Below are 17,923 nucleotides of genomic sequence, written 5' to 3'. Positions count from 1 at the left end.
GGCTCAAGGAGCTCAGTCTATTTAGTTTAACAAAGAGAATATTAAGGGTTGACTTCATTACAGTTTGTAAGTATCTACGTAGGTAACAAATATTTAATAATGGGCTATTCAATCTAACAGAGAAAGGTATAACATGATCCATTGACTAGAAGTTGAAGCTAGACAAATCTACACTGGAAATAAGCGAGTAATTAATAGTAAGAGTAATTAACCATTGGAACAATTTACCAAGGGTCATGACATTCTCCATCACTGACAATTTTTAAATCAGGATTAGATGTTTTCTAAAAGCTATGCTCTAGTAATTATTTTGGGGAAGTTCTATGGCCTTTGTTATACAGGAGGTCAGACTAGATTACAATGGTTCCCTCTGGTTTTAGAATCTATGAAATTGTTATTTGAACAAATCAACCCTCCTAAAAAAGTTAATCCTAGAAATTACACTTAAACAGATACCTTTATAATTTACAACATAGAATTTAATTTCCTTAGTACAAAATAATCAGTGTAGCAGAAGTCTCTGAGGGCAAAATGAGGGAATTGTTTTTATGTACTAAATTGTGCTGAAACAATTGTATCATCTAATCCTTCCTTTTACTCCACCATGAAGGAAAGGTGAAAGCATGTCCATTCCAAATACCAGTAAACTTTTTTACCCTCTGTCAAAGATTTGGAGAAAGCTACACAAGTTTGTGGAAATGCAGCATCTTAATCTTGCCTGTCAATGTTTTTTGTCAAGAGTTTTTTTTTAGCATGTAAAATAGTACTTTTGCTAAGTCAATAAAAACATGACTATATGTTACTGTCAGAAGGTGATAAGGTCTAAGGGAGGGTCATTTTAGGAGAACTCAATCTATCAGGTGTTGGAATACTGCAGAGTTATTTTTGCTGATTTATTCAGATGTCCAGTCAGATGGTTTCTAGTATTCTTCAATCCCAAAATTTACTAAGGGATGGGATTATCTCTAAAGCAGCGAGAATTCAGCACCTCCTTCAAAGAAAATTCTAGTGATAGCCAAACCCAGCAGGTAGTTTAAGACTAGCTTTATTTTGTTTTGTCAATCTTGGTAATAAAGGTAAGCCCCAGGAAGTTGGTACATTTGGGCCTGTTGTATTAATTTTGATGAAATATATGGGCCCAAATAGTCAAAGCTGCCTAGTATTAAACATTTTTAAATGAGGTTTGACATACAGAGACTCCACTCTGCTTAGTACCATGGCAAACACCATCCTTTTAAAGCTTTTATTGAAGATACAGAAAAAGGAGAAAATTTTACAGCATTTGAAATAAAGTATAAAATAAACCTGTTGCAGTTCTCTCAACTTTGTGTGTTCCTCTTCTAGTAAACAGGATTGAACTGCATGTCATATAGTCTTATTAGCCACTCTGAAACATAACAAACTTGTAGCAGGATCAGACTTTGTCAGCCATTGCTTTTAGTGGCCTCGTTCTGGTCACAGGCTCACAGCAATGCTGCAAAATATACAGTCTCAGCCAGCTAAGCCAAACTCATATTAGACCAAAGGCAAAAGAAGAGGAATAGGAAGAAGAAATAAGTGGGGGAGGAAAAGGAAAAACAAGGTGTGTGTGTTCAGAACTTAGCCAAAACAGGTGGGGGTTACAGTATCATCTGGGTCCTCTCTCTGGCCTGGTCTGCTCTGGATATCTCCAAGATCAGGAGGGCAAAGGTCTAACAGTGGTATAATAGATCCTGTGGACCCAGAAGATGATGGGTGTGGCAGCCATGATGGTAAAACTTGCTCCTTTCTTGTTCATCTGTCTCCAACCATCAGTTGTTGTCAGACAGCTCTTTCTTGCACTAGTTTCTCCAAAAAGTCTTTCCTTTTGAAGAACCCTAGAAGGGAGTTATAGGTGGAATAGCCCATCCCATCATTTTGTTAATTATGCCTAATTTCTGCCATACCAGTTTAGGTCCATTAATTTCCAGTCCCGTGCTTTTCTTGTTTACCAGTATTTGAACACAGTAATATCAATAGGCCTTTTTGTTTTCACTAATTCAGACTCGACTTTTGTGCTTTTTCTCACAAAAATTTGTTGATGTAAATTATTGTGACATTTTATAAACTTTAACTCACTTTTTGCAGTTGAGCTCACAATTGGGGTAAATTTGTAGGCCCAATTGTCACATGCGACCTAATAAGAATCTGACTCTTAGAAGCACTGCAGAAACTCTAGCTTGTGCAGAATGTATCTGCCTGGGACAGGCCACTGAACATATCACCTTTGTGCTCCAGACTTCTTCTGTTGTCAGTTTAGTGTCTTCATCCTGATCTTCAAAGCCATCATCTGCTCAAAACCAGTTGTATCAATGACCTTGTCAAGATCCATGACTTGAATAGACCATTTTGCTTCACTTGAATAAGCTGAAGCACATAGGAGTTGGAGATAAAATATTCTCAGTTGTGGGATTTTGACCATGAAATGATCTTCCAGAGGAGGACAAACTAATCAAGAGTCTTAATTGCTTAAGCTGGATTTTTGTGGTCATAGACCTGGTGCTAGCCTTCTGCATGAAGGTGAATTTCACCAATAACTATTTCACCATTCATTTTGAATTTATTTGGGAAGAGTGCCACTATATAAAGTGGCAATGGGCTATACAAAAAAACTCTAGGACAAATGAAGTCCATGGAACATACTGTGGTGTCAGCGAGGAGTTCTGCTGAAAAATCAATAGCATGTTGATTGTGGTCCTTAATTTAAGTGGTAGTATTACAAATAGATTGATAAAAGCAGTAAAGAACCCTGTGGCACTTTATAGACTAACAGACATTTTGGAGCAGGAGCTTTTGTGGGTGAATGCCCACTTTGTCGGATGTAGATTGATTGATGTAGGTGTACATTGCAGATTACAAAACATGTAGAAATAATAACTGGAGATATACCAATCTCCTAGAACTGGAAGGGACCTTGAAAAGTCATTGAGTCCAGCCCGCTGCCTTCACTAGCAGGACCAAGTACTGATCTTTTGCCCCAGACTCCTAAGTGGTCCTCTCAAGGATTGAACTCACAATTCTGGGTTTAGCAGACCAATGCTCAAACCACTGAGCTATCCCTCCCTCTTCCAAAGACAAGTGCCTTGCTTTAGAGAGCTGTCAGTCTTTTTCAGGCAATAAAGGTACATGCGAGAACAGTTCAAATGCAAGAACATATGGAGAAATTGCTACTGAGGAGATAACATTCGTTAAATTGTAACTAATATCCACAAAGCTTCCATATTCCATAACAATACAGTAGAGCTGAATTAAAATCTAGTTATCTAATGTACATTGTAACTAAGCTAACGAAAATTAAGTCATTAATTACATTTAATTGAAAGTTTCCAAACATTTGACATTCTTTTAACTGTTTTAAGTAGGGAATAATTTTAAAACCTTTAACATTAACAAAGCTTTTTGTCTATGGATCACAAAGTCTTCAGGTTGCAAAAACTACTTTATATACCCTGTCCCAAATGGAAACTTGCTTCCATGCTTCAATAAACATAGCATATGTAAATAAAATATTAAATCAGCAATACAGCAGGTAACACTTCAAAGTGAGCAGAGGACTAACGAATCAGTAGCCATAACAGGCAATCACAGAGAATATAAAACCAAAACAGCAGGAGAAATTCACCCCATAGTTGGTACTGTAGATCAGTGGTTCTCAACCTTTCCAGACTACTGTACCCTCTTCAGGGGTCTGGTTTGTCTTGCATACCCCAAGTTTCACCTCACTTAAACTATTTAATTACAAAAATCAGACCTAAAAATACAAAAGTGTCACAGAACATTATTATTGAAAAATTGCTTACTTTTTTTCTTTTTGTCTGTATGAAATTTTAGTTTGTACTTACTTCACTAGTGCTTTTTATGTAGTCTGTTGTAAAACTAGGTAAATATCTAGATGAGTTGGTGTACCCCTTGGAAGAGCTCTGCACACCCTGGTTGAGAAACACTGCTGTACATAAACAGGGCAGCAGAACCAGACTTGTGTAGTCCTTACACCAAAAACTACATGGATTGTGCCCAGATCATGCAGAGGTGGCAAAGGATGGCAGACGTTTCTTTATTTAGATTTAAAATATATAAAACTAAACAGATAATCAGTACAGAAGGTCAGACATCTTGACAATTAATTATAGCCACAATCCACCTAGGAATACACACAACACTCAGCAGCATAACACTTCACCCCAGAAAAATAAAGTAATTTGACATGCCAATAAATCAAAGTAGCAAAATATACATCATCCCACCTCTTCATGCTTTGTGCTCACATGCAGGGCCCCTAGTTTCTGTATAGAGCTATTAAATGCTCAGAATTATATTATAATCCCTTTTTTCAGGAGGTATATGTGGGATACAGGGAGTGATGGACTATGAACCACGTACAAAGTGAAGAGGGTAGAGGATCTTTGGAATCACTGTAGGTTGTATGTTTCATAGTATAAATAAATAGTGCTCAATGCTCTGCAATGGAATACTGTATGCCAAGTGTTATTCATCAATATCTCTTTTTCTAGAATTCCAGCTATGGTGATTTATAGACTATATTTGTTGATCACATATGGGTTATTCCTTTGGGGCCCATGAGACTGCTCTTGCTGCCATCCTGATTCATACTTAAAATTTACACCTCATTTGTGGAAAACAGCGGGGCAGCACTAAGTAGAAGAAGAGGTAGGGGGTTATATCATACCTCTTGGCATCCCACTTCCATAACAAGAACTGCATAGGAAAGCCATGTTGGTGTAATGCCTTTGCAGCATGCTATTTTTAAAAGAGAAAAGCTTGTTCAGTATTAGCATTTATAATGGCAGAAATCAAAGTCCAATATGATTGTTCTCTTAGATTAAAGCATACATTTTGTGTGTTGGAAAGATTTATCCTTTGGTAACCAGTGCAAACTTGCATTTAATAGACTATAATTCCTGTCACAGATGAGAGTTTCACTAGTGGATTAAATTAAGGTAAAGGGAGAACCGCATATTAAACTATAATAAATGGCTTTGTGTAATTTTGAATTGTTGCAGAGAGATGGAGACAACCACAATGCAAATGCAAGCATTAAAAATCCAACATGCTCTGTGAACAGATCTTCTAACACGTATAAAAATATTAAATAGCAGTACATAAGTTGTCCACCAAAAACCGGGCTATTCACATTGCCTTTTTTTAATATTACCTCTCCAAAAATCCTAGCTGTATAGCCTTCTGACTTGTGTATGATGAGTTAGAACTGTTGCCTCATTGTTTTTTCTCAATACTGATGATGGAGGCGCTCATTCGGGAAAACACCCTACTCAGGATAGCATTTGAGCCAATCCAAGTAAATGGGATTTAAGCATGCGCTTAAATGCAGTCCTGAAGGAGTATGGAATTACACATGTACTTAGGTGCTTTTCTGCCCCAAGGCTGGAATTTATGAAGCCAATATTGGTCTACTGAAGAACATAAGGGAGTTTAAGTGGCTTTTAGTCACAGGAGTCAGAGAAGATAGCGCACTTAGAATGATGTAGGGAAATGATAATACAGAAATGGCTGCCCTCTGAAGCTGGAGCATATTTAGAATATCTTAAACTGTTTGTTCAGAGAGAAGCTATTTCCTCTTGCTATCAAAACTGCACCTAGTAGCTCAGTTTCAAAGTGATCTGATTTATCACATTTACACTTGTAAATGGAAACAACTAGCTGCAGGGTGGTGAGCAAAGGGAAAAAAAATCTCCTATAAAATGGAGTCATGTCATAGTTTGTGTTTCAGTAGATGTCGGTTGCAACTGTGGACTGCATAATAATTACTAGCATGTTTATCTTGGTCCTGAGTCTTCATGGCTTTTAAACCTTGTGCAGAGCATATATAAAATGCTACCAAATCAGAAGTATAGCATTTTGCAAACACTTTGCAGAAGTATGAGTACACAGGATATAAGGAAGAGGAGAATCAAGCCCTCAGGCCAGATTCTGTAGTCAGGTCCAGCTATACTCAGTTCAGGGGGCAAAGGTGGCTTAAAGCTTAGGACAGGTCAGGGGAGCTTGACCGCTGCATAAATTAGGACACCTCGAAGGCTGCTCTAATTTTACATCAAGCTGTAAGGAATTATTCTGGCACTGGGGAATAGAATCATTTAGATTTACTCCTTTGCCTCGGTAGATGGGAGAAGGATGATAAAGAACGATTCAGTAACTCTCCAGCACCTGTGGTGGTGGTGGTGATGAAAGGAGACCTGGAGTGGTCATGGTCTGTGATTAAAGCATGAAACGATTCTCAGAGGAACACCCTATGACACCACCCCATTAAGGAGAATGGAGATCTGAGGCTCCTGAACCACATCTCCTTTGGGGCACCATGACAATATTTCTGATTGAAATGTTTTGGGTTTTCAAAAACATTGAAAACCAAAGAGATTTTTGGTTTTCAGGTATGCAGTTTTTTGAGGGCAATGTCAAAATTTTCCATAGTAAGATGAGATTTTTTTTTTCATGGAAAAATTGTTTAATCAAAACCAATATTCTATTCAAAACAGTTTGACAGAATTTTTGATCAGCCCTAACATTAGGCCATTATAATACTTTATATTGATATTCCCTTTTCTTAGTAAGCACCACAGACCATTATTTTTGTATAATCTTAAGCATTTAATTCAATAGTAAGCAGAAAATGCTGAGTTTTTACCTTGGTTTTATTCAGGGAAATACTCTCATTAATGTTGTTGCCAACTCTTGTTTTATTGCAAGTCTTGCAATATTTGTAGTTTATTCTTAAAGCCCCAGCTCCTGTTGCCAGGTGGGAGAATCTCAACAACTTTTTTTTTTTCTCCTTTTGGTAGTGTCTCATCTTCATGATTACAGAGAAAAGCTTAAACATGAAATCTAAAGGCTCACAAAAAAACAAATAAAGAACCCAAACTAATTATTAATAATCTCATGATTTTGGGATACATGGGGCTGGTAATACTGCATTAAAACGTGCAGGGCTCCGTATGAAAACTAAGTAGGACCAGCAGATTCAGCTCAATATAAGGAGGATATCCCTCCACTTAAAGCAAACACAGCTCTCTATCTGTTTCTGAAACTGCCTTCTAAATCAAAATGTCTTACACAAGGTTTTTAAACACGTGACAGACACTTCATTCTGCCTTTTCCTATAGTGGTGACAAAAGGGCAGAAACAATCTTGTTGTTAAGAAGCATAGAATAAATTCAGTGTTGTTAGCAAGTGGAAAGGCATAACATGAATAAGGACTCTGTGTACAAATAATCCCCACATATCCATTCAGCCAACTAAGCTTTAACATTTAACTGTACATGAAGCTGAAAATAAATTCCATTCTTTTATATTCAATGTTCAGAATAATTCCTTTGAATTTTCATTCCATGAATAATGCACTGAATCACAGCTCCCTTCATGAGCCTATCGTACCTTAGTTTACTCAGCTCCAAAGTCCACCAAATTATAAAGTCCATCATGAAAATACATTCATAGTTTTACTTGAAATAGAACTATTATCTAATTATTTTCATTTAGAAATGTTCCCTTTATGCTTCATGCAAAATGTTTGCATCTGCTAGTGGGATATAAATTACATTTTATTTAAATATAAATTATGCCTGAGATGCTGAGGGAAGCTGGAGTTTGGATTTGAATTATAGTGGTTTTGCAAGTATAAGGATTTGCCAGGATATGTTTTGAAACAAAGGCAAGGGAGGAATGGCCAGGATAGAGTGTAAATGAAAGGTGCACAAACATTTTCATAGCGTGGACCACTTATTAATGGATTGGCTTATAGACCATTTCTTCTGCCATTCATTAATGTACCAACCATCTTACCTCTCATTTCTGATCATATAGCACCCCTCTGACTACTACAGCAAGTGCTTACATGGAAAATTAATATTAGGAAAGAATTAGTGATAACATGGCATTTAGAAAATCTATATGTAGAATATAGTGGTGGCAGGTTGGAATACATTTGCTCCCTAAAGCCCTGTGAAATGGGGTTGGAAACTCACAGGGCGTCAAGGCTGGGCTGATGCCCTTCTCATCTCCCCAGCAAATACACACACCAATTCTCATCTGGTCATCACCAAGGTACTGGCAATCAGCATCCAACACAATCCAATTCCCCCCATCTCTCAGGCATCCTGTGAATCCTGACACCAGTGCCTCTAGGTTGGTGGGCTTGAGTACCCAAGGCAATCTCATGTATCTGGACTTTGCCCAAGCACACAAGAACTCCACCAAGTGTAAGGACTTCCACAAGTTACTGGAGTACATAGATGGGTCACTCATTTTCTTGGGACTGGTCACTCACCAGATGGCTCCCATAGATGAAATTAGCGTTCAAGGCCACCAAGAAATCCTCCTGTTTGGGCTAATTTGTGCATTCCATTAATCAGTAGTTCTTGGTATCTCACTGTTCATTGCCTATGACCTGCTCACCTGCTGGCAGTCAGACCTGGTATGTTTTGAGTGCCTGTTTTGCTGACAATCCTGTTTCCCTAGCACTGACCTGGGACCAGCAACTCTTTGTGGTTTACTCGGTCATCCAAAGAATTCAGAAACACAAAGACAGGATCCAAATCTACCTTGGCAACCACCACAGTCTCCAATGGCTCCGGGAATTCCTGTTAAATAGCAACACTATGCCTACATCTTTGACAAAAAGAAAGCTTATACCCTACCATTCCATCGCTGTTATGACTGCTCCATCGACTTCCATCTGGGAACAGAGGTTCCCTTTGGGTGCATTTGCTTCCTCACTGAGTCCAAACTACAGGCACTCCAGAGCTACCTGCGGAAGAGGTTCCTTTGCCCCTCCACATTTCCAGCAGGAAGCACCGTACTTCTTAATTGCAAAAAGGATGGCATCTTGTGTGCACTACTGAGAGCTGAACAAAATGACAATCCAAAACTGGTACACTTTACTGCTTATTAATGAGCTGTTTGAAAGACTCTACTCTGCCGAGGTGTTCAAAGTTGGACCTCTGTGGAGCTTATAACCTAGTAAGGATCTGGGAAGGAGATAAGTGGAAGACAGCCTGCTGTGCCAGGTATGGCCACTTTGAGTATTTAGTTATGCAATTTGGGTTGCACAAGGTCTCAGAAACCTTCCAGAATTTTATAAATTACATCTTTAGGGATACTCTGAAACAATTTATTTACCTGGACAACATCCTCATTTTCTCTGAAACTCAAACTCTCCACCCTCATCAAGTGTACATTTCTTGGAGAGAGACTGCCGAAACCCCCTGTATGCAAGAATCAAAAAATCTGAGTTTGATAAGGACACAGTGGAATTCTTGGGCTATGTTGTTTTGCCAAAGAACTCACCATTTGACCTGCATCAAGTGGTGTCAATATCTTACTGGCTGCTCCGAGGATGCATGTGAGGTGCGAAGGTTTCTGGGGTTTGCCAATTTCTACAGGTAATTTATGAAATTATTCTCTAGCCTAGTTGCACCCATAGTGGTGCTCCTTCAAAAGGGGGCCCAGTTCACATGGTCCACGGAGGCTCAGGCAGCCTTTGATTGACTGAAGAGGGCATTCATCTCAGCCCAACGTTTCCTCTAATTTTTTCCATCCATGTGCAGAATAAAGTTTTGTTATGCGCACTGACGTAATGTGTGGATGTCGCCACCAGTAGAAACAAAAAAAACTTGGATATGATATAAAACTTGAAAAAGTTACCCTAGGGATAATTACTCCAGCCAGGACACGTTAGGCATTTTAGAACTCACTACTCAAATGTAAGTGTAAGAGAAATAAAAATTATGAAATGCATAGATCAGACAAAAAAACTAAAAACACACTTTGAAGAATAAAATTACAGAAAATATGTGCATTGCAGGAAGTACCAACAACGTGTGTGTGTGTGTGTGTGTGTGTGTGTGTTGCTGGGGAAGTCTCAGAGACCATGCACTGTCCCTTTAAGGCACTCACTCACCACCCAGAAGGCTCGTTCTGACCTGCTCTGAGCCCTGTGCCCTCTCTCCTGCTCTGTGGAGAAGGGGGTACAAGGGAGAGGGATACCCTTACATCAGCACCCTCCCCCTGCTCTGCACAGCCAGAAGAATGGTCCCAGGAGGAGCTGCAAGAGCAACATGGCTGAAAAGAAGTGGCGAGGAGGGGCACCTGAATACACGGTGGTAGATGTGCACAGCTCTGCTAATCAAGTGTTCAGCACTTGAATCAGTCCTGGGTGGCTGCCCGACCATGCAGTTTAGAGGGAACACAGTTCAGCACCCATCCTGATTCACCCGGATCCCATGTATGATTGAGGCCAATGCCCTGAATTTTGCTACACATGCAGTTTTATCTCAATATGTGGGCCCTACAGCCAACAACATCCCTGAGTTTTTTATTCTCTGAAAACTAACCCTGTCAGAAAAAAAATTACAACATTTGGGACAAGGAGTTACTGGTATCAGGAACCCGATTCCAAATCCTGACAGATCACAAAAACTTGAAGTAAATAGACACCTTAACCAATACCAGACCTACTGGTCCCTCCTCTTCTCTCTCTTTGACTTTGTGGTAACCTATTGCCCCGGATAAGAAAAGGGAAGGTGGAAGGCCTATACCACAAAGACAAATTCCTTGAATCTGGTGAAGAGCACTCTGCTATCATGGTTGAGGTATCCAACTTTGTCAACAGGATGATCGATGGTAGTCTGACATTCTCCATCTGTTTCTTTATCCCCCCAACAACCAGTTCACAACCTTGATCCGCCAGACTTTGCATGATGTGGGTCCCCAATCTGACTTCAAATTACAATTTACAGAATAACCTCCTCCATCAGAAGGGTTGTATTTATGTTCAAGAGGCACAGCCTAGGCTTCAGGATGAAATTATGCCATAATTCACCATTTGCAGGTCATTTTAGCCAATTCAAGACCTGGAATCTGGTTTTGAGGTGCTTCTGGTGGGCAGGCTTTCGAGTTTACAATAAGGATTATGTAAGGTCCTGCTGCCTCTGCACCCATACCAAGAGCCCATAATCAAAACTCCTAGGTCTCCTTCAGCCTCTCCCCACACCTCCACAGCTTTGGTCCAGTATATCAATGGACTTCACTGTAGAATTGCCGTGCTCTCAGCGATGTTTGATAATCCTGGTTGCCATTGTTCTTGTAACAAAGATGGCACTTCCTCTCATGCCATAATGTTCCTAGCGCATTGGAGATGGTTCAACTCTTTCTGTAAAATATCTTCCACTACCATAGGTTACCAACAGGAATTATAATCTCCTGATTCTAGTGGGAATTTCTTAGACTCTGGCATTGAGTCCCTTGCCTTGTCTGCCTATTACCCTCAGACTAATGGGCAAACAAAGTCAACCAAATATTGGAGCAGTTTCTTTGTTTTCTGAGGTAACATTGGACAACTGACTCCCCTCTGCTGTGGTATGCTGAATTCACATATAACAATGCACCGCATGCCTCCAGCCAACATAGCTCATTCTGTGCAAACTATGGCTTTGTCCCCCACATCCACCCAGACTTACCTGTAAATTCCCCAGTACTGGCTGCAACAAATTTAGCCTCCCACTCACACTGGGTGCAGTGGCAGCTCAAGGAACACTTGAAGTCCACCAAAGCAGCCTATGAATACCACACAGACCAAGACTAGGAGGCTGCTCCCAATTTGGCCATAGGAGACAAGATGTGAATCTTTGTCCAGACTATTACATTGAGCCCCCATCCATCAAACTAGACTACCAATACCTGCCCCGCTTCAAGATTATAGAACAGGTAAACCCAGTGGCCTTCAAGGTACAGCTCCTCTGAGAGCTTGAAGATTCCGCCCCCCCCCACCATTTCCACATCTCAATTCTAAAGGTAACATCAAGATCCTAAAACAGTCTATGGACAGGTGTATGTGGTGCACAAAATCCTCAACTTTCAGCAAGTTATGGGAAGGCTCCAGTACCTGGTGGACTGGGAAGCTTACAATCCAGCTGGGCAATCTTGAGAAGCAGTAGAGAACATCCATACCCCAAACCTATTGTGAATTCTGCTAGAAGTACCTGGAAAAACTGGGCCATGAGGCACTCTCAAGGGGGTGGGGAGAAATGTCAGGAATTGGGTCCTTTAGCAGAGCCAGTTTGCAGGCAATTTAATGAGTGCAACTGACCTGTGGTAGGTTGCCTGATTGGCTAGGCTGCCTGATTGGTGGGAAGAATCATCAGACCAACACATAATCCCAGCAACAGTTTGATGGTTGCTCAAAGAATTTTCCCACAGCCATGATAGCTCATGTGTCTTCTTATTCCCAACTTTGTGCCAGCCCTGCTCCTGCCTTGTCTCACTCCAGGTTACATAGCTCTGACCTGTGGCACAGGCCTTGTCTACACTACTGGGGTAAGTCAACCTATATTATGCTACTCCAGCTGTGTGAATAATGTAGCTGGAGTTGACGCAGCTTAGGTTGATTTACTGCGGAGTCTTCACAATGCTGCGTTTATGGGAGACGCTCTCTCATCAACTTACCTTACTACTCTTGTAGTGGAGTACCAGAGTTGACTGGAGAGTGCTCCACAGTCGATTAAGCGGGTCTAAATCGACCCCCAGCTGCGTCGATCCCCAGTAATTGTAGATATGGCCTGTGATTCCTAACTTCTGACTCCAACTCTGACGCTGGGCTCCTATTCCTGACCACTGATTCCTGCTCTAACCATGAGGCATGACACCTACATCCTGGTCTTTGTCAGCGAGAGAAAAAGCTTTTCCATGGAGGTTTAAAACAGAACTGTTTTCTTTATTAAAACTTTATTCCTCCATCATTCAAGCACAGGCTTATTTAGGAAGGTATTCTCTGGTGAGATAATTAGAGCTGACCAGAAGGGATTTTGGATTTTCATCTTCAGAAAAAAATTGGCAAAAATCAAAAACCTTTCACCTGAAAAGTGAACATTTTGATTCACAAATGCTGCCCTAGTGCCTCATGGGAGTAGTAGTTTGGTTGCCTCATGTCCCCAGTCTCCTTTATGGGCTGAGTGCTCTTGCTGATCTACATCCCACACGATGCACCACAGTTTCCCCTCTTGCAGTGCTTCATGGGAGTCATGTTACTATGGTGCATCATGGGAAATGTAGTCCAGCTGGGGACCCTAGCCCACAGAGGAGAGTCAGGACATGAGGCACCACAGCAGTATTTCCAAATTGAAACTTCTGGTTTGGACTGAGAATTTGCAACCCAAAATTCTCAATTTTAGAGTATTTGGTTCTTAGTCGAAAAGGCAAAATTGCATATGAAAAATAGACACTTTTTGTGAAACTTTTCAGTAGTAGAAAATCCAAAAACAGTTTCAGTGGAAAATTTTCAACCAGATTTAGTACTAATCTTCAGTGGGACTACTTAAAAATAGGTGATTAGCAATATAATGTTTGTAGTCACCCAAAGACAAATAACTTGGGGGTAGCATGTTAATAAGTGAAAACATTAAAGGAAAGATTCCTTCATCATCAACTCAGTTTTTATTATTGATCCTCCCAAATGCACAATCAGACAAAATTATTCACTTCCCAGCACAAGAACAGCAACAAAACTACTTTATCTTCAAACACTGACAAACTGTGTTCAAACTATCCAAGGAAGAGTGGATCTTACCGTTAGTACAGATCATATTTTAACACAAGATTTTTTTTTCAGTGAAATGTGGTAACTATATCCAACTTGTACTAAAAAGAAAAAAATACACCACCAACTTTTCAGATAATGAAGACAAGTACACATGATTTATCAAATTACAAGGCAAAGTAAAATCATTTTATTGCTTTTCTATTTTTATGGGGTTTTATGGTTACAGGAAACAATGATTCAATAAACCATCAAAAAAAAAAAGAAGTAAGTCAGAATAAATTTGTTTAGGAGGAATATGGTTTGTCTAGGAGCCCTTATGTTTTCCTGGAGGAAAGTAATGCACTAGGAGACGCACAGGCATCTCCTGCACTGCAAAACCGCTCATTCCCTAGGCTCTCTGACTTCCTGGGGCTGGAATAAATTAGGTTAGAGTTATATTTGGCCAGGTGCATTTTTTTCATATTTTTCTCGTACCCTGCTCCCCTATACATAATTTTAGCCTCCTCCAAATCTCCCATTACTACCAGCTCCCACATCCCTAACCTCAAAACTGAAAATCTCCCTCTGCAGCTATTCCTATCGATCAAAACACTCCTTTCACATGTGGAGGTCTCTTTTTAGGTATTAGTATAGGTCATGCATAAAAGTTAGTCAGGCAATCCCTTTCTATCCCCATTGGTGGCATCACAAAACAGTTACAACATTTGCCATGATAATACAAAATGCATTCCATTATTGATTTCATTGGTGGGAGGGAGGACCCTGCCACATAATTTAGGTTCAGTGTGTCACATAAACATGGTTTCTTAATTATCCACTGAAAACAGGACTTACTGGCTGGCTATGCTATGGCCATCATCTTGGCTGACACACTGGGGATTCAACAAGGGACTGCCAGAGATAAAAAGCATGAGCTTTTTCTATAGCTTAAGCTAAAGAGCCAAACTCTGAAGCTGAGACCTGTCATGGACTGTCAGCCTCCGTGGATCAGGCACAGAGGGGGACATGTAACACACTCTGGCCAGTTGGTTGCATACAGTGCTTAATTTGTTCCAGGACTGAGCTCCGGCACATCTAGGCTTGGCCCTTCAAAGTCGCAGCACCTCTGGGCTCGGTGCATCAGTAATGAATGTAAAGAAATGGCTTGAGCTCCGGTGCCTCTTTCAAATTACAAATTAAGTACTGGTTGCAGTTCAAATGTGAGGTAAGTCCCCAGTTATGTGAGTGCCACCATTTTAGCCAGAAATGGAAATTGAACTAGGAAGTGCTAGAGCTGAAAGCACAAGTCTCTTCTGCGTGAATTAAGGATCCAAGTCTGTAGCTGGGGGCTATAACAGACTCATCCTCTATGGAGTAGGCACAAAGGGGGGCATATAACACTGACAAAGTAGGTTACATTTGCAGTGAACTTAAAATATAATTTCCCCATGTCACATTCACATCAGCTAATTATATACGTGCAGAGCTTGTTAAAGCTGCATATAGCTCCCTGCCTAAAGAGTCATTAGTTTTGCATAGCTCTAGCTATGAAAGGGTTATTCATATCCCATTCTTTGTATTGTTTAACTATGTGAATGTCAGACCTGTGACCTGAAGTTTCTGGAACAGCACAAAACCTGCTGAGCTGAGAAGTACTGGGTCCCATCCCTTTTACAACAATGGTTCATATCTACTTAGTGCTGAGCATCTTGCAACTGGACCTGCATGGTGGAACACCTAGATATCGCAGACCAGAGGCCAACATGAATGGAGGAGCCTAATTCTGGGTATACGAATTGCCCTGGGGAAGGAACCCAGTGTTAGGAATGAAATTTTTTTCATAGGACATAAAAACTGTTTCCTGCCCAGTTCTAAAATGAGTATAATTACAGTTGAATGAGACTGATGGCAAAACTAACAATTTTTAGAAGAGAGGGTTAAAGAAGAGAACTGAACTGAGCGCAGACTTCTCTTCTGATTAAAAACTTGCAAAAAGTAGAGCTTCAAAAAGCAACTGAGAAATTGAAAAGACACTAATATAAAGAAAACAGAGGAAAAAATGAAAGCGGTCAGACTCAGCACATACGCTCAAAGTTTCAGTAAATTTGAGCAAAACCAGATGAAGGTATCTGAGCTGCTGTCAAAATGCTGTTCATCATCATATCTGAGAACTATTTTGAATTGCTGACAGGTACATTAACATCCATTATTTTACAGTTTATAATTGAAGATGTAAATGGATATACTACATTATCTGAAAGCGAATGCATTGATTATAGAGATTTAGGATGATTACATTTACAAGGTTGTATAAAACATTAAAAGCACAATATTGAATCATTTGTTATTAGACTAGGATTGAGACAAAAGATATATCAGCTTGTAGTTAAAAAATTGCTTTTTCATGCAAGCTAAGGTTAAATAGATTCTATTTTGAAAGAGAAAAGCCTGAGGAAAAAATCAATTTACTAATAGAAGACTGTTTTATTTCTTATTTTTCAGTGCATGCTGAGAATTCATTCAGAAGGTCCCACAGACCTGGAGCTGATGAAATAGCTTTGCATCTAGCTAAAGCAAATTCATGAGTAAAATCTAAATGAAAATGATGTAATAATCCAGATTATTTTTCTGATAATTTATTGGCAACACTGATCATGTTTCATGCTCCAGTACTACAAGAATTGTACAGTTATTTTCTAGAGATACACTGAAAAGTTTAGGAAAGGAGTGCACAGGTCATTGGCAGTACAAAGTACTGTATTACAGCAAAGACATTATTATTTGTATGGAATATTCAAGATGGATTATGCCATCTAAATAAATATTATGTGGCAGATCTGATGAGGAAAGTATGTTTCATTGGTTTCCATTTCATTGAGTTATGCATGAGATCACACTGTGTTATAGGTAAGCAAATTTCAATAGCACTCAAAACCTTACCTTCTCTTACAGTTTTATAGCAAAATTTTAGTCCAGAAATACAGGGCACAAAGCTGGCACCACACAAGAGTGGCCTATCCTGGAGAGTGTATCAAGCATGACGTGGAATAGGGATGGAACTCTCTGACTGTGACCCACAGAACTTCTCAGTAGGACAGAGCATTTATGCAAATAAGGTTCCTTCCAGTTATCCCTCTTCAGGTTTTGGTCCTATTGTTTCTGAAAATGAGACTGCAATAAATCCCATGGAGTAGAACCAAGGAGGATGGGACGGAAAGGAATCATGACTGATATCTTAATGGGGAGAACTGGATTTGAGTTGATCTTAATGGAAGAAGGAAAAATGTTCTCACCCATATTGTGTGGGTTTTTTTGTTTACCCTGATGGGGTCCAAACTTCACCCTCCCAATTGACAGTCCTCTTCTGGCACTGTCAGCCCAGAGATCACTGTCTTGGTTTGTCACTCATTCAGTCTTTCTGACTGATAATGTGGAGGAAATCTTTCATGTGAGGAGATGGGAAGATTCTGCATGCATAAACAATGTGCCTCCTCATCTCTTCACAGGCAGAGGGAAGAGTTATGAATTCTACCCCGCTGCAAGGGATGCAGATAATCATTTACAGAGATTCTACAGCATCGGTAGAAGGGTTTTGTTCCACAGGATGTGTGGGAAGCTCCAGGCAGGTTTGCTACTTGGAAGAGCCAAGGGCTATATTTAGCCTTAATGTGATGTGAGTGATAGCATTTGGCAATCTTTTGCAGAAATTAGTAGGGTACTTTTTCTCCACAAGACATATTGCATACTCAGTATATGGAGACTTCATTCTAGGTCAGAGACTGCATTAGTGAAAACATCTTCTACTCAAAATATCTAGAGAGATGAGTAAGAAAACTATATTGACAAAATACACATGGAGAGAGATACTAGATGTTCCTTCTAAACACAAACCAATGAGCCTTTAATAATTCCATATGATACCAAGTCCCCCCTGTGGTGCTGACAAAAGAACAAGCGACAGTTTCAGATGACTAAGAGTGGATGTTTGAAATTACAACTATTTTTTGATTATGTTTAAATAGTAAAGTCTGAAACAAATGAGTTGCAAACATTTTATTTTATGGCATAAATTTCATGGTCTGATTTGGATTCCACAGTTTAGGAGAAACTCAGCGAATGACATGATACACCATTTTGGAATAATAATTCCATCCTTGTGATGGAGATAATCTGTCCTTGCTGTCTGCTGAAGGAGCCCATTGTATTTTAGCATAAAATTTGACAAGGACATATTGCACAGGTAAATTCAATCACATTTAAATATTCCTCAATACAGTGAAATTTTGGTTAAAAATAACTGAACTACCAAAACTCACAATGGTCACTATTTTCTTTCTTGAAGACCCTTTTCACCAATAG

The 17,923-nt window shown here is 39.7% G+C and overlaps 1 long non-coding RNA gene across 2 annotated transcripts in view; it reads left to right on the top strand.

The window, feature by feature from the left end:
* The window catches only part of LOC123364594, a 43,567-nt gene extending 27,212 nt beyond the window's left edge, over nt 1-16,355 (top strand). The window contains exons 2-3 of one of the 2 annotated variants that reach the window (XR_006577174.1): nt 4,530-4,686; nt 16,067-16,355. This is a non-coding gene — a long non-coding RNA (uncharacterized LOC123364594). Of the gene's footprint in view, nt 1-4,529; nt 4,687-8,508; nt 9,792-16,066 lie in introns of those variants that run through there. The other variant, XR_006577175.1, reaches the window with a different exon arrangement.
* The last annotated feature ends 1,568 nt before the right edge of the window (nt 16,356-17,923 follow it).

This window comes from Mauremys mutica, chromosome 2 (genome assembly GCF_020497125.1).
Source record: "Mauremys mutica isolate MM-2020 ecotype Southern chromosome 2, ASM2049712v1, whole genome shotgun sequence".
NCBI lineage: Eukaryota > Metazoa > Chordata > Testudines > Geoemydidae > Mauremys > Mauremys mutica.
Note: the sequence above shows the minus strand (reverse complement) of the source record. Positions and strands in the feature narration are given on the sequence as shown.